Genomic DNA, 16,170 nt, shown 5'->3' with positions numbered 1-16,170 from the left:
ATATACCCAAAAAGTCACTATGCTCTGCAAGAGAGGCCTGCTGCAGAAACCATCTTATCAGGAGGTCCATTCCATACAATATAGGCATTGGGACTTCAGCATGTTGGCAGCTACCCTTTGGAATCCTCTCCTGCTACATATCAGACAGGCACCATCTCTGTTGTCTTTTCAGCAACTATTGAAGTCCTTCCTCTTCCAATAAGCCTTTTCAGTGGTGATCTTTAGCCTAGTCCGCATCTGTATTGGAACTATTTTTATCATAAAGAATTGTTTTTAAATATTTGTAACTTTTTATAATAGGAGGTGTTTTAAATATGGAACTGTTTTTAATTGTGTTTACACTATTCTTGTTTTGCGGTTGTAATTGTTTTATTTGTTTTATAATTGTGCATTTTTTGGTTGTGACCTGCCCTTGGATCATGCAGTGAAGAGTAGACAAGGAATCCAATAAACAAGAAAGCAAGCAAGCAAGCAAGCAAACAAACAAACAAACATGTCAAGTTTAGAATTTTTAGGTTGTGGTATGTAGAAATGTAGTACAGGCAGTGACCATATTTACGCATTTCCAGTTGACGTGTGACTGTGCACATGCTCATCACCACTGATGTAGTAGTGGCCAGGAAATGGAGTGGAGGCAGAACAGGTTTAAGCATGCTCCACTGACACCCATATGGGCCAAAAACGCAATCCCCGCACAAACGGCAGGTTGCTTGTATATGTAGGAACAGTGAACTCTGCAATCGTCATGGAAGAAGATTAATAAATTTGAAGAGGGAGCAGCGAAGAAGAGACAAAGAGGCATATTTACAACTTGTGTGCAAAAGGGAGGATTATTATACAATGATTTGACAAAACTGCATTCACCCCCTTATATCACCAGGCAAGTGGACATTAAAGAGCTTGAGCTCTTCTCCCCTTCAGACACCTGATCTCAAATCTCAGCTTAACAACCACTGGAAATTCATTTTCAGTCAAGCTCAGGGTCACTAGGGATGAGTCCTGAGAATCTGTTCTGAATGGCAGACCTCAGCCTGGAAATCTGCAATGCAAGAATAAAGTACATCTGATCAGATAGATAGGGCTTCAATTGGTTACATTTTTATGAGTCGTGACTGGTCCCATTAGGGCTAATGGGGCACAGTCTCATCAGCCGTCCTCAGGCAGCCCCCACGAACCTGGCTTCCTACTTACAATCAGTCCAGGAAGTGGCCTGGCTGACAGCTTCCTCCTCCTTAGTCTCAGCTAGGCCCTGTACAACTCAGCAGGGAAGAGGACGGGGCAAAACTAGAATGGCTCTGGCGCTACCTACTGTCAGCCTCCATGCCTCTGGCCTGCCAGTCCAGAAGATCACTGCCCTCTGCTGCAGATACGTGTTCCAGCCTCACAATAACCTTGCAACAGGGGTTGCACTCAGACAGGGGTGCCAACTTGAATAAAATATTGGGAGGGCCCAGGAAAGCCCCACCCTGCATAGTCCATCACAAGAGGCAGTGCACACACATCATTTGAATGCCAATGCCTAGCTTCTCAGCTGAGCCAGGATCTGAACTTGAGTAGCAATCACTTTTAACCATTACTCCACATACACCTGACAAAGAAGGCACCGGCCCATAAAAAAACCACAATGCATTTGTTAGCCTTGACAGGTGCCCAAAATGTCTCTCTTCTTTTCATTGCTCACTATGGTTCTTCCCAGCGTTTCCATGCTGGGCACAAAAGCCAAGCGCAGGCTTCGGAGGCTGCTTCCAGGCTGGTCTGGGAGCCGGCAAGGCACCAGATTTGGAACATTTCTATCTAGGCAAATAGGTTGCAGGATGAATGACACACATTTGCCCTCAGAAATCAGGCCAGTAATGGCAGAGGTGTCTTTCTGCATCAGACTCTGTTCAAGTAGACTGCAGAGGTGCTCCAGAATTAAAGCAGCTGGTGATCTGGACTGAGAAACGGGCATCCTGGAGGTTCTGCCATTTGTCCCGTAAAGATTCGTGCACCTCTCCCCACAGGCACCCCCACCTCCCGCCCCCTCCATTGGGGCTCAAGAATAAAAGGGGCAGAGTGAATGACTCCTGACCTACACATCAGGATAGGCAAAGCATCGTGGCAGATCTGTGTGAGGCAAGGTAGCCGCCTGCCTCCAGCCCTTCATTTTAAAGACAGATCTCCCCCACCCTCTGCCGCCCGCAATCTTTTGTCAGAAAGCCTCTCGGCGGACGTGATTGAGAGCGCAAGGTCCTCTCCAAAAGGACCCCCTTTCTCTGCAGAGGGCCTTTGAAGTCCTCCCCTCCCCTGGAGTGTGCATTTAACAAGCAGGGAGCGAGGACACAATGTCACACACATCCTTCCAGTGTCGTGCTCTGCTCCCCGCTCCCCCCCACCCCGATCCTTCCTCTGCCAGACGCACACGCGCTAACACAAAATGACGGCTTCCTCGGCAGCCGGAGCCAGCAAAGCATTCTCTCCCCCGAACTCGATGGGAGCGCAGTGCTCAGGGCAAGCCGCCCTGTGACTGATCCTATTTCCCTAAACCCCCCACCCCACTCAAAAATCCCCCCCTTAAGACAAACGGCATAGAAAACGTCGCTAGAGAGACGAGGGAGGGAGGGGCGGCTCCAGCAAACCTCCCCCACCCCCACTCCCGATCGTGGGGCACTGCGTGGCGGCTGCATCCGCATTGCTATTGTGATGTCGTCAGTGGAAAAGATGGAGAGATTTCTTCTCGCCCACACGCACGCAGGCGCCTGGGCGAATGTGACCCCGAGGCCCGGCACCTCGCTCCCTTCCCGGCTGCCTGCGCCACATTTTGCTCCCGGGCTGCTTCGGATCAAAGGCCCCCGCGCCCGCCCCCGGGAAACTGCGAAAAAAGAGGGAGGAGGGGGGCGCACGGTCGCCGCCGCCGCCGCCTAAGAGACGCGCGAACCCAATAACCCATTTCTGTCACCTCTGCAACGCCGCAAGACAGAGTGCTGCAGCGAGCAGCCAGGGCCTTTGCGAGCGGCCAAGCCGGAGGCTCGCGGCGGCCAGCCCACTAGGACGGCAGCTGCGCGCCTCTGAGAAATGGGCTGAAGCTGCTCGCCTGCCCCTCGCTTGCCATCGCTCCCCGCCTCCCTCTCCGCATGCACAGACCCAGACACCGCCGCCGCCGAATGCACCGCACAGCCGAAGCGTCACTGGGTGGCTCGCACAGAACACACAGCCCCACGCCACACACACACACACACACACACACACACAGCCCAGCGCGTGTGGTCTGCAAGATCTGGCCTCTCCGGGCCAATGGGAACTTTCAAGAAGAAGAACGCAGACATGGAGCCAAAGCTACTGTACCTGCTTTCAGGCATCATTCTCGGCTCTTTTTTTTCCTCCTGCTGCTTCTCCCCACCCCCTTCCGATTTATCTCAGCTACTGGTTTTATAACGGGGAGGGGGAGAGGGATGGGAAGAGGTGGGGGCTTTCATTCCCCCCCTCCCCTCTTCTTCAAGCCCCGTCTGCACCTTCTGTTTGAGCCTGCAAGTGAAGTCACAAGGCTGACTCTGTGACATCACATGGAGTCTACAAACACTGGATTGTGACTTCACTGCAGGATGGAGCGCGGAGGATTAAAAAAATAAGGGGGGCAGGGGAGGGGGGAAAGGCTCTTATTCAAACACATATCTGCAAGAGTAACAAAGGGATCACAGTGAGAAGGACTACCAGAGGGAATACCATATACATATACTGTATATACATACACATAAATAAATAAATACACACACTATTTTGTGTCTAATAAAATAATAATTCAAAATGGATTGAGAAAATAATGGGGAAGAAGCAGCCCCTCTCCCCTGCCATAAGTAAGTAAAATACTATTTTCTGCGCACAAGCACTTCCCCTTCAAAGAGTGTGGACACAACCATCCCAAGATCAGTTTGGTGGTCAAGATCAAGTGTGCATTGTGGATAGGAAGAACTGAGGACAGGGAAGCTGGGGGGGGGGGGTTGTCACTGGAAGAAATAAAAACAGCAGAACATGCTTAGCAGTTTAGAATCAGTTGCACTGGCAGAGCTCAGAAGAGGTAACCTGAATAGATTACATGAAGGTCAAAGGTGCAATAAAGTCAATCTGCTTATTTCACTTGAAGGACCCACAGACAGAAGTTCACAACCACACACTGGAACTGCTGCCTATCTCTCGCTGTGAGAGGGCCTAGACTAGAAAGGCCACGAGGGGCACTTGTCCTCATGTCTATCTAACTCAACAGGAGGCAGAGGGGCTGAGCCAAGGATAGAAAAGAGCAAGCAGCTTTAGTATACTACACTATTTACTACTAAGTGACATTCTCGCTTTGGCCAGCAACCAAGTGGGCAATGATATTAGCAGGAAAACAGAGGCAGGAACATCTTCCAGGGATGTTTAATGATTCTGTACAGAAAAGGGTTATAACCACCCAGACTAGGGGGCAGGGTATGTTTAGGAAGAATAATTAGCATCTTTTGAATTTTTAGGACAAAAAAGAGGAGTGTTACAGTTATCCTTTTCAAGGCAAGAGTCAGATCTGCAGACTCAGTGCTTGTTCAAGAGTAGTCTAAACTAGGTTCCTCCTCTCTCCTTTTCAGACATTAAACCAGCATCAAAACCAAACTTCCAATAATTAAGAGGCCAGCAGGGATAATTATTTATTTCATGAAAGAAGAATGTAGGGAGGAAAACAACAAGACTAACAAATAAGGACAAGGAAGTGGCAAAGGGTGGGGGGGACGGAAAACAACAACACCCTAACAAAACAACTGTAACAAGTGTAAACAAGAAGCCCAAACAGGACATTTTTCCTGCAGAGAAAAGTATCAAACCGATCAGAGGCAGAACACATCTGGAGAGCCAATGATAGGATGGCTTCTCCTTCTCCTTGCTTGCACAGCACAAAAGCAGCCCCTTACCCCCACAGATATTTCCCCACGGAAGGCAGTGAGTGGAGCTTGGATAGCGCCATGAGGCAGAGATGGATGCAGGCAGAAGAAAAAGACTGGGATGGCTCTGCAGCTTCTCCCTGCAACTGTCTCTGGAAGCAGCAGTGGGGTGGTGTCACTCTGTACTCTGCCCTCCTTGCCACAATCCCTGTGTGCCTGCCTATGTATATGCAGTACAGTGGTACCTCGGGTTAAGTACTTATAATGCGTTCCAGAGGTCCGTTCTTAACCTGAAACTGTTCTTAACCTGAAGCATCAATTTAGCTAATGGGGCCTCCTGCTGTTTCCACGCCGCCGGAGCACGATTTCTGCTCTCATCCTGAAGCAAAGTTCTTAACCTGAGGTACTATTTCTGGGTTAGCGGAGTCTGTAACCTGAAGCGTATGTAACCTGAAGCGTATGTAACCGCTGTAGTATAAGGTACATTTGGCAGCAAGGAATAACTAATGTCACAGTTACCAGAGTGCTGGCTTTCAGTCATAAAAAAGAGGGGGGGAGGAGTAAATTTCTGTCTTTAAAATAATATTAAGAAGTGGCCTATTAAAACAAAACAAAGCTGTTGGTTCAGTATTACAGCTGCTCAGAAACTACCTTTTATTCTTACCTCTATACCAAGAAATTCCCCGGGCCACAGATACATGCAGAGTGCCTGCTAACATCTCAAGATGTTGTATATATAAAAGCTTGGCTACTCCAAAAGACACTGGCTATATTAAACAGAAATCTATATATAATATAGATTTCGGTCAATAACCAGTAGAGAACAGAAATCTCATTTCATGTGGCAACCCTGGCACCACCCACTGGTGAAATGGAAAGAGTGTGTCACAAGAAAAAACACAGGCACAGGAGGTACTATTTTTATTTTGTAGTATTGTTGCAGAGTTAAAGTGAAGGATAATATTCAACATTACCTAAGTCATTTACAGTGGGCCATTTTCAACTAACTCATTGCCCTGGAACAAGCCAGCACAAGGATTCCTACTAGCACAATGGGATTTCCCCCTTCTCTTCCTTCCTTGTGCACCCTCCCCAAATCTGCTCTGGTGGGTCAGGAGAACCCCCAGAACAGCATGTGGGAGAGGAGAAGAAAGATTGTTCCGCTGGATGAGCAGGAATGTTTGCACTGACAGAATGATCCCTTTAGCCCACGTTGAAGACAACCCCATATCTGTTAATTTTCTCCGAAATCTTGTCGTTTTTGCATGTTTTAAGGTGCATGTTTTCTCTGGGATGCCACTGTGGCATTCAAGCCCCTCCAAAGACTTGAAGAAACCAAACCCACCTCTCACCTAAGTACATTTTTACAGCGGCACTAGAAAGATTGAATCTGTGGATACAAATGCTATACACAACTCAGGAAAGTACTATTTGAATTTGAATTTTAGTCCTTAGAAATGTAGCTATTTCATTATGGTCATTATACGGTAATTCATTTTCCATTGTAAGCAATTTGTATTTTATCGTTCACATGAACTGCCCAGAGAACTTGGCTGGACGGATGGTAGACAAATGCAATAAATAAATAATGTCAGAAACGTGTATTACTGTTCTGTGACCACAATTTATGTTCTATGGAAGAACATGGCACCCAAAATCTTCTCTCAGTAGCAGGTACTAGAGATCATTTTCTTTCTTTCTCCTAAGTGTCCCCCCCCCCCCCCGTTTTGTCTCATTTTTATGTAATAAAGTAAGTTTGTATATGCACATGTTGGGATGCAGGGAGGTGAATCTTATTCTGAAGAGAAACATTGCAGACCTGCAACTGTTGTTCTTCTGGTGCTCATCTTTATATTCATTCATATGGTACAGAAGCTAAATGTGGGATTTCAGAGAGATCACAGATGAAATAGAACTATATTTTCCTGAAGAACTCAGTTCTTTTAAAAGAAGACCCCCCCCCCAACTTTATAGTTCAAGATACAATTGAAAGCCTGTGAGCAATAACTGCTAACTAGCCAGAAAGGTAGCCAAAAAAGCTGTTTGTTTGTTTGTTTGTTTGTTTGTTTGTTTGTTTGAGGTATATGTAGTCCACTTTTCATCTAAATGTCCCAAGGCAACATACAGTTTCTAGTGGATGGGAGTGGGGCTTCACTTTACAAATCAGTTAAGCCAAAATGCAAGGTAAAAGTAAAGGGACCCCTGACCATTAGGTGCAGTTGTGACCGACTCTGGGGTTGTGGCGCTCATCTCGCTTTATTGGCCAAGGGAGCAAGGCGTACAGCTTCTGGGTCATGTGGCCAGCATGACTAAGCCGCTTCTGGAGAACCAGAGCAGCACACGGAAACACTGTTTACCTTCCCGCCGGAGCAGTACCTATTTATCTACTTGCACTTTGACGTGCTTTCGAACTGCTAGGTTGGCAGGAGCAGGGACCGATCAACGGGAGCTCACCCCGTCGCGGGGATTCGAACCGCCGACCTTCTGATCAGCAAGTCCTAGGCTCTGTGGTTTAACCCACCGCGCCACCCGCGTCCCAAGCCAAAATGCAAAGGTTTAAGCTTATTTAGTCTCAATGAAAACACTAGGGTTTAAAATTATCTTCAGGTTTACTGGTTTGTGAACAGATCTGGCAACCTCCTTTACATCCTAAGAACCTTTCAGGCCTGGTACATATGCACAGTACAATTAAAGCAAGGGTGGGAAATCTGTAGGTCTCTCCAGATGTTGCAGGGTGCCACCATCCCTGACCACTGGTCATGCTGGCTAGGACTGAGATTGAGTTCAACAACCCCTGGAGTACCACAGGTAGCTAGCTCATCACGGAATTAAAGGCTGCTTACTAGTACAAATCAAAAATCCAAACCAAGAGAATGATTTTTTTAAGGTCAGTTTCAATGGCCCATTCCCTATGGTAGAAACACGTGACTATTTTAAGATGGTCTTCTTTTCAATTTTCAATTCTGCATCATATGTTCAACTTGGCTTTCCCTCTGGCAACTATTGCCAAGATGAGAGAGACAATTTTTTAAAATTACTTCTGCATATCAAGAAGACCTTTTCCAGAAGACCCTAAGCATGCTCTCTGAGATTCTACCGTGCATTTTTCTGTTTAGGGATATTTGTACACTGTTAATTCCCTGGCAGGTGGTAGCAAACATTTGTTATGCTTTCCTAACACTTTCCCCAGATGCTTTTCTGGAACAAATTCTAGGGAAATGTATTAGTTACTGTAGTAAAGGGATGCGTTAGTTTTTGATGTGATTGGGTCCTCATATGGGGCCTTTGTTGCCTCAGTTTCACATGTGGAGCAATTGGTGTCAAATATTATATTCCCCACAAGAAAAAACAAAAAGTTACCATGTCAGAGGTCCTGTTCACACATGCATGTTCATAGCTTCACACCTGCAATATCAAATGATAGATTAGTCATACATGTGAAAGAGGCATCACAGTTTATTTTTTATATATAAAAAAACAACAGACAGAGATTTCTTATCACTTCCTAATGGAGGTAATTCACACATTCAGGTAAAAGCCATCAAGTGTGAGTAATGAACTGATGAGATATAAAAGAGATTTACAAGCCCACCATTGAGGGCCAACTCATTGTCCCATTGAAATGGTATTGTTATCTCATGTAATAGTATCTCATCTTATTTCACATAGGAGGGGAGACATTTGTTGGAATAATACCCAATTCAAACTTGTGCTCTTGGATTCATTAGACCTTAGAACAACCACATTTTTTAAACACTGTTAGTTATCAGGTGTGTGGGGGGGGGGGTTAAACTATTGCACACAAATAGTTCCTCATGCAAAATTGAAAAGGTACAGCTCTCCTGCCCTAAGACTATATTGTGTTAAAAATGAATCTAAGAATCAGCCTTGAGTGACATCCTACAAAAAGATGGATAGTGCAGATTCCTCCTGAAATGCTGAATATTGGGGGGCAAAGAGAAATACCTTAGTGTTGACTTCATTTAGTGCCTACTACGTACTGTACATTTAGTGACCAGGGAGAAAGGGCTGTGGGGTTAGTATGTATTATCTCCCGTTGCAGCAAATACAGGCCCAACAGGTACTTTGCCCTGTAAAGTTTTATTTTTATTTAGACTGGCTAAGAAAAATGTGTGGGATAACAGCTTCATATAACTAAAGTGCTTAAGTCTAATAAATGCATGAAGGGGTTAAGACCATAGAGTTAGCTGTACTGCCAGGTGTAGTTCACCTTGGGAGGGACTAAGTAATCAGCCCTACTGTTCTCTCCTAGCCTCCCTGAGAAGCTCAGCATGTGAAGAGGTTTGAGTTGGTACCTGTAGCTCAGCTTGCATGGCTCTCACAAGCCACGCTTGAGTTCATATACCAGTAATTTAGGAATTTTCACCATTTTGTAACTAAGTTTTACTTCCTGTGTTCTGAAGCACATGAATCTGACCATTGGAGAGTCTGCAAGCAAACCATTTTTAACATACCAAACATATGGTCTTTTTTCTATGCTGGGGGAAAGTAGGAAACTCTGGAAAGGCACATTTTGAGAGGATATTTTGAAACTAGCTTTAAAGAGCACATTTTAAAGTTTTACAGACTATATTTTCATGTTTAAGTTTGCTGCATATTTTGTGATTTTATATCTAAGTGGGACATCTGCATCTAGAGAATGCTATAATCTAACCAGATTAAGATTGGTTGAAGGCTTGGAGCGATACTAATTTATGAAGGGGCAGAAAAAGGTGGCTCCTCATAGCACTAAGATGTAGCACTAGGGTAAATGGAAACAAAATCTGACATCTACAAGCATCAAGTCCCACTTTGCCACCATTTTATATGTCCTTAGATATCTTCACAACAGCCATGTGAGGTAGGCTAGGCTGAGAATTATTGACTAGCCCAAGTGAGTAAGCAAAGACAATAAGTGAAAGTGAGTTAGAATGTGAAACTGCACATGCTCAGAGTATTTTCATTTTTGTTTATGAAGGTTAGCAAAATGCTTTCTGTTTGCATTTTGCTGCGAGTTGTGAAACACTACAGGCTCAAAGTATTTTTTTGTAGTCAACAGAAGCTTATGCCATAATAAATTTGTTAGTCTTTCAGATGCCACATGAGTTCATTTTTGGTATTTTACTTCAAGTATTCCATTTTTGGGAGAATGGGGCTTTATTGTTGAGAACTGCACCAGGACTCCCAACTATCGTAATCTGGCTTTGGCTATCCAACTAGGGACAGACAACTGATACAGTTGCCATGTAATCAACAGTGGACTGATTACATTTTTGTGGGGGTTTTGGCTTGTTTATTCAAGTGATAAGTTACTGTAAAATAATTGATAGTATTAATGTATGTTTAAATCTATAAAATAAACACTGTTCACATTGATCTAGCTCAGGAGCAATTGCCAATCTTTCCTTCCTCATCTGTGGCTGAGAGCTATGAGTATTACATTGGCTCATATGCATCATCACATTATAGAAAATGGAAAATTATCACAAAATGATGAAAGAACCCCTACCTGCACAATTCTCTCCCATCCCCCATCTTGCTGTAGATCTCTTGCAGCAATTGTTACCTGGAAAAAGGGAAGACACATGTCCTCATACAGCTTCCATGTTCAAGGAAACGAGGCAGGGGAGGGAATGGGCCAAAGAGTGAATGCAGATGGGAGCAATCTCTGCCATAATACAACAACACCGATGTGACAGGGCATCGAGTTGTGCAACAACCTGATGTGACAGTAGACCATGAAATACACAAGAAGCACACTGACAGTTGTGAAGATGAAGTTGTGATAATGTTATCTGAAAAGGACACAGGTTACCCGTCATTTCAATAATGTTAATAATTAGCAAGTAAACAAAGATGTTCTTGTAGGGGGGAAATTGTCGATTGCAAACCTCATCTGCAAAAATTGCAACTTGATATCACAGCATACAAGTGTTATAAGAAAAAATAAAACTACAGATCACCCTTGGACTTGCTTATACTGTATATAAATTGAACATAAAATTGTGGTCCCGTCTTAAGGTTCTGCTTGAAGCAATGTGACTCATGTGATTTCTGCACTCCGGGAGTCACACTAACCCAATGAAGAACAAAACTGAGCAGTACGCAGATACTAGAAACTACAGCAGCCAGTGTAAAAGCTCTTTATCTAGAAGGGGAAGAACCCAACAAAACATCAAAATCAGGGTCGAATGCTATTTTTTGGCGCATCTAATAGGACGTGTGTGTGTGTGTGTAGAATATATATATATATATATATATATATATATATATATATATATATGGCTTTTTTTCAGCCAGAACGCTCTGGGACTCAGTTCTGGCACCTCTCAGGTGGACACCATTGCCATTCTAAGAGAACAAGAGAATTGTTCATGCTGAGTTTCAGCACCTCTTCTTCTAGAAAAATAGCACTGCGCAGAGAATAAACAATCAGTCCCCCGGGCTTCTCAGTGCTCACTGCCCAAGAGTCTTAGTGCACATCCTACTGTCTCTAAATAATTCTGAATTGATGCTTGAAAGAGATTTCTAAACAGCCATCTGAGTGAGCAGTCCCAATTTCCTTTCTTTCAGGCTACATGCCAATATTTCATGAGCCCCATCATTTCTTCTCATTTACTGTCACACTTTACACCCCATTTTGCAATTAGCACACTGTTTAACATAGCACTGGTGTTATTTACTATATATTTTGGAAAATTGTCTATTTGATATGCATTTGGACACCTTTTATGATCTTGTAACCAAATTATGAGAATTATGATTATGGGGACTTCCAGGTGAATATGGCAATGCTTGTCCTTGAGCTAAGCAGTCTGCTTTAATTTGTTTTTAATTTGTTATGAATTGTTTCAAAGTTTTAAAGTCAATTGGCTAAGCAGTTAATGTTAATTGCTACATACAGGCAATGAGCATATTTGTTTTACTTCTATGTGGACTTAAAAGCCATATATTTTAATTGGAAGACAGGCACTGGGAGAGCAGCTGTGTTGGCTCTGCATTTTTAACTGATAAGAAAGGCTTAGAAGACCGTCTCAGCCAAAGGATACTCTGCAGTTTTAACATGGTTATTACATGAGCACAGACCCACATTGCTTCAGACGAAGTGTACAGAACTCCATTGCCAAATTTACTCCAGAAATGTATGCTGGACTATTGTGACTCAGCAAGGGAGGCAGAGGTAACTGGAAATAAATTGTGGCAAGATGTAATTAATATGTATTACATGGGCAGCTATGTGGCGAATGTGCAAGTAATGGGGCTCGTGATGCCTTATCCCAAGTAGGATGTTTTGTTACAAATTCCTTTAATGAAAGCCTAGCTAACTGGTCAACCAATCCAGACTTGCTAGAAGCTGATATATATATATGTTCCCAGGCAACCTCAGCTTCCTCCACATAATGAAACCTCAACTATGCGTAATAACAATATTGGCATAATACTCGGCCACAACAGAGACTGAACCTCCCTCACTGTGGGAACTTTTACACATCCCATGTCTTCTGTCTAAACAAACAGTAGATGGAATCTTTAGAAGAACTGATGCATTAGAAAAAGTTTAAATACCATCACTGGTGCACTGGTTGGGTTTGTGGAGACATGAATTCTGAATGTAGCCCATCCAGATAAGCTCTACCTGCAAATAAACTTTTGTATAATCTTCTTTCAAATGTCGTAACCCCACCTAGGTCCTTAAGCAGTCTCTTTTGCTCCCCTCTCCAAATCTTTATTCTCTTCTGTTTTACTTAACTCATTTGCCTTTGCCTACCCATCTTGGCCCTATTTCTCTTTAGAGTGGTGCCAGCTTCCTGTTTATCCTGTCCCAACAGTCCAGTTCCATCCTGGATAAAACTGGGCCCTTCCCTTTTGTACAGGCCAGACTCCTCCCCAAATGCTCCCCAGTTGCCCTCTTCCCGACACCCATGTATTGCAACTCCACAGCTGTGCCTTTTTCGCTGACTCTCCACATGGAAACAGTAGCATTTCAGATACTTCCTTTGAAGTTGGATCACCTGATGTCATATGGCTTCAGGTGATTGACAGGCTGCACCCACCCATCAGATGTGGCCCACAGAGAGCAGGCCAGCTTTGGACCTAGCCCACTGGCCAGGCCCAGTTCGCCACCCCTGCATTAGACCTCTCAAATGTATGAAGCAGTGTACTTCCCTACATAAAGGACTGGATCTGGCTGCCCCTGTATCTAAACCATGTTATTTATCTCACATCACATTTCAAATGTATGCATGTTTTCCTACTGAGAGACCAGCTACAAAAGAAGTGAGCTGTGTTTAGAGCAGGGGCATGGACACTCTGTGCCCACAAACTCACAAAAACCAGCGGCTAGCCCTGTTTGACACTTGCTTATCACCTGGATAACCTACTGTCCAAATTCTTCCTCACTTTTAGGGTTGAATATTGTATAACCCACCACAGCACATGCATCATTTATATTATCTTCGGCCGTGATTATCTACAGCAGAGCGTAAGAAGTCTAATGAGTATCCGCCATCCCATAGGTATGGAGCAGACTTAAAAAACGTTGGGCCTAGGGGTATTGTGAAGAAATTCCTGGAGAACAGCCAAACTTAAAACAGATGTGGATCAAAGCTGGAGACAAGGATCAGCAGAAATGTTTTCTTGTTCAAGGGCAGATGCTATCTTTCAAACAGGTTGTTAATAAAGTGAAATATCATTCTTTGATATATATTCCCAACTTCTTCAGCTTTGTGTTTGTTTTAAAATGGGTCAATCCAATGAAAACCTAATTTGAGAAGTTCAGCTTCAGTTGGACTATACCCTGAGCATTAAAGTTTGAAAGGGAAAGGAATAATGTGCCTTAAAAGTGTAAACATGCACACAAACACACAATAGTTGCACTGGAAAGTAGTGGGTTACATTATTTAACTAATGGTAAAACTTTTTTTAAATAAAAAGAACACATTCCATGTTTAGAATCATGTTTGGAATACACATCTTATGTATCAGTGTGCAGCATGGGACTACATATTCTTGTTGTCATATGTAGAGAATTTAGAGCATACAAGTTTGAATTGGTGATGGGAACTCTGTTGAAAGGGCACTTTGCACACACAACAATCCACCAGGGCTAAAGGGCTACATAGGAAGTGCATATGGCCAGCACTGATCTTCCAGGAATCCTTAAGAGTCCAGCTCAGGATTCTAGAAACAAGCAGCTCACTGGGAAGCTCAACTCAACTTCTGCAGCTGGAGCCACAAAGACATGGTACAAAGCAAAAGATGGACATTGCTGGAGATTCCAGCAACATTTCGCCATTTCAACTCCTTCCCTCCCATTTTCCATTGAATTGTTCTCCATTGAGCAACCAGGCAATTCCTAGTGATGCCTGCTCTGAACTTGCTGTTGTAGCCTCCATTCCTCCTTACGATTGAACCTCCTTGGATGTTTTTAAGCAGATGTTGGATGGCCATCTGCCATGTATGATCTAGCTGAGATTTCTGCACTGCTGGGGGTTGGGCTAGATGATCCTCAGGTTCGCTTCTAGTTCTACAATTCTATAATCCTAAAGCATGGATGCGATACCAATTGACCCAAAACACAATTAGGGAGCAATCCTAACCAGGGTGGGGGTGAGGGTGAGGGTGAAGGTGAAGATGAGGTGGCAGAGCAGAGGAAGCGATGTTACAAGGTTTTTTTTTGGGGGGGGGGACCCTCCAAAACCAAAGAAAGTAATGAATGTAGAATCTAGCTAATATTTGGGATATTTAAGGGAAAAACACAGGCTGCAGCAGTTCTCCTGGGTTTAGCCTATGCAAACTAGCCTGGGCTAGTTGGATGTAAGTCATTATGAAACAATAGAAAGCCATTGTCACTTCATGAGGAATCCCCCAGACTGTGAAAATCCAGGTGTAAATATGTGACTAAATCATATTTCTTAAAGCTAGGGCAGTCTAAGCCGCATTTTGATTCTCAAAGGAACACAGACCCTAGGCGAGCACCGGGAACCCCTTGGTATCTTGCCACAGCTCGGCAGAGATTGGGGATGGCGTCCAACTTTTGTAACACTAAGCCCTGCTTGCGCCAACTAGGACGGGGGTTGACGACAGTTTTTCTTTTTCTCCATTCTGGGGTAGGAGGTTAATCCCCCATTGGTTTTCAAGGAAGAAACAATGGTGTCGTTGATGGGCCCAATCCTGAGCCTCTTAGGGGAAAATGGAAGAGCTTTTGATGCAGCAGATCCTAGGTCACCTCTGTCCCACCCCTGGAACACTCCATTTCACAGCCAACCAGTAGCAGAAATATTGCTGGTGGAACATTTGTGCCCATGGAGATTTCTACAAACATACTGGGAGGACTGGTACAGAGGGGCACTTCCGCTCCATCCAAACCATCTCCAGGCTGGGTGTTAGGCTTGCAATGTTAACCCACCTGGAATCTATCCAGGCTAACAAAATAACTTTGTTATTCTTATGCAAGATGTTAAAGGAGTTGGAATGCTCATTATAGGTCTAGCACAAATTCCACAAGACAGCACAAAAGCAAATGAATGCCTTTTTACATATAGTGGTTTTGTTGGTATAGAAAGGTAATTGAAGAAGAAAAAGAAAAGGAAAGAAATATTTTGGCCATGCTACAGAATTCCCCAAGCTGAGAGGCTGCTGCTTAGAGGCATATTAATCATACTGTATTCTCCACCTAGATATTGCATGCACTCTCATCACTAATAGCTCTAATATTCTACTCAGTGTGTGCATGCTGCTGATGTTACATTACAGGAATATTAATTGCATTCCCTAGCTTCCCTTTCTTACACATGTATTTTCTAAAGGCTTGCTTCTGGGCATTGGGAGATTATTAACAAGAAGAGGGGTGGAGAGGAGTCCTTGAGGAAGAATTAGCAGCAGTGAAAATACAAAGCATAGTGGTTAACCATGGTTTGTCTCAGGGCACCAGAGCAAATAATTCCTTTACACTGTAAAGTAAAGCAAGTTTTTCTTCCTAGTGCCTCTCTAGCACCAGACTTGTCACAGCGCAAGATACAAGGCAAAATTAAACTTCAGGATCTTTCCCAAGGCCTGACAGCAAATCAATATCAGATTCAGGGAATACAGGAACACCCGCTCCCCCAATAAGGTATGAAGGGAATGAGAAAGCAAAGAGAGGAGGATAGTGGAATCATGTTCCTTTCTTCTCAACTGAGTAAGTTCAAGTCTGCCAATATCTACAGTTTAAATGTCCTCCACTTCCTAGTGCCAAGTTTTACACATGTGAAAGTTTAAACTAAGAATCATACAACACATATCC

The 16,170-nt window shown here is 43.9% G+C and overlaps 1 protein-coding gene across 15 annotated transcripts in view; it reads right to left on the bottom strand.

Annotated features, from left to right (window-relative positions):
- The window catches only part of TCF20 (transcription factor 20), a 193,724-nt gene that overhangs the window by 86,821 nt on the left and 90,733 nt on the right, over positions 1-16,170 (bottom strand). For 14 of the 15 annotated variants that reach the window (XM_053406432.1, XM_053406447.1, XM_053406438.1 and 11 more), the window contains 2 exons: positions 10,396-10,452; positions 8,247-8,291 (listed from right to left, as the gene is read on the bottom strand). The gene's annotated coding sequence lies outside the window, so the exon portion shown is untranslated. Of the gene's footprint in view, positions 1-3,324; positions 3,530-8,246; positions 8,292-10,395; positions 10,453-16,170 lie in introns of those variants that run through there. The other variant, XM_053406444.1, reaches the window with a different exon arrangement.

This window comes from Podarcis raffonei, chromosome 10, assembly GCF_027172205.1.
Source record: "Podarcis raffonei isolate rPodRaf1 chromosome 10, rPodRaf1.pri, whole genome shotgun sequence".
Taxonomy (NCBI): Eukaryota; Metazoa; Chordata; class Lepidosauria; order Squamata; family Lacertidae; genus Podarcis; species Podarcis raffonei.
The sequence above is the reverse complement of the archived record's forward strand: the minus strand, read 5'-3'. Positions and strand labels throughout refer to the sequence as shown.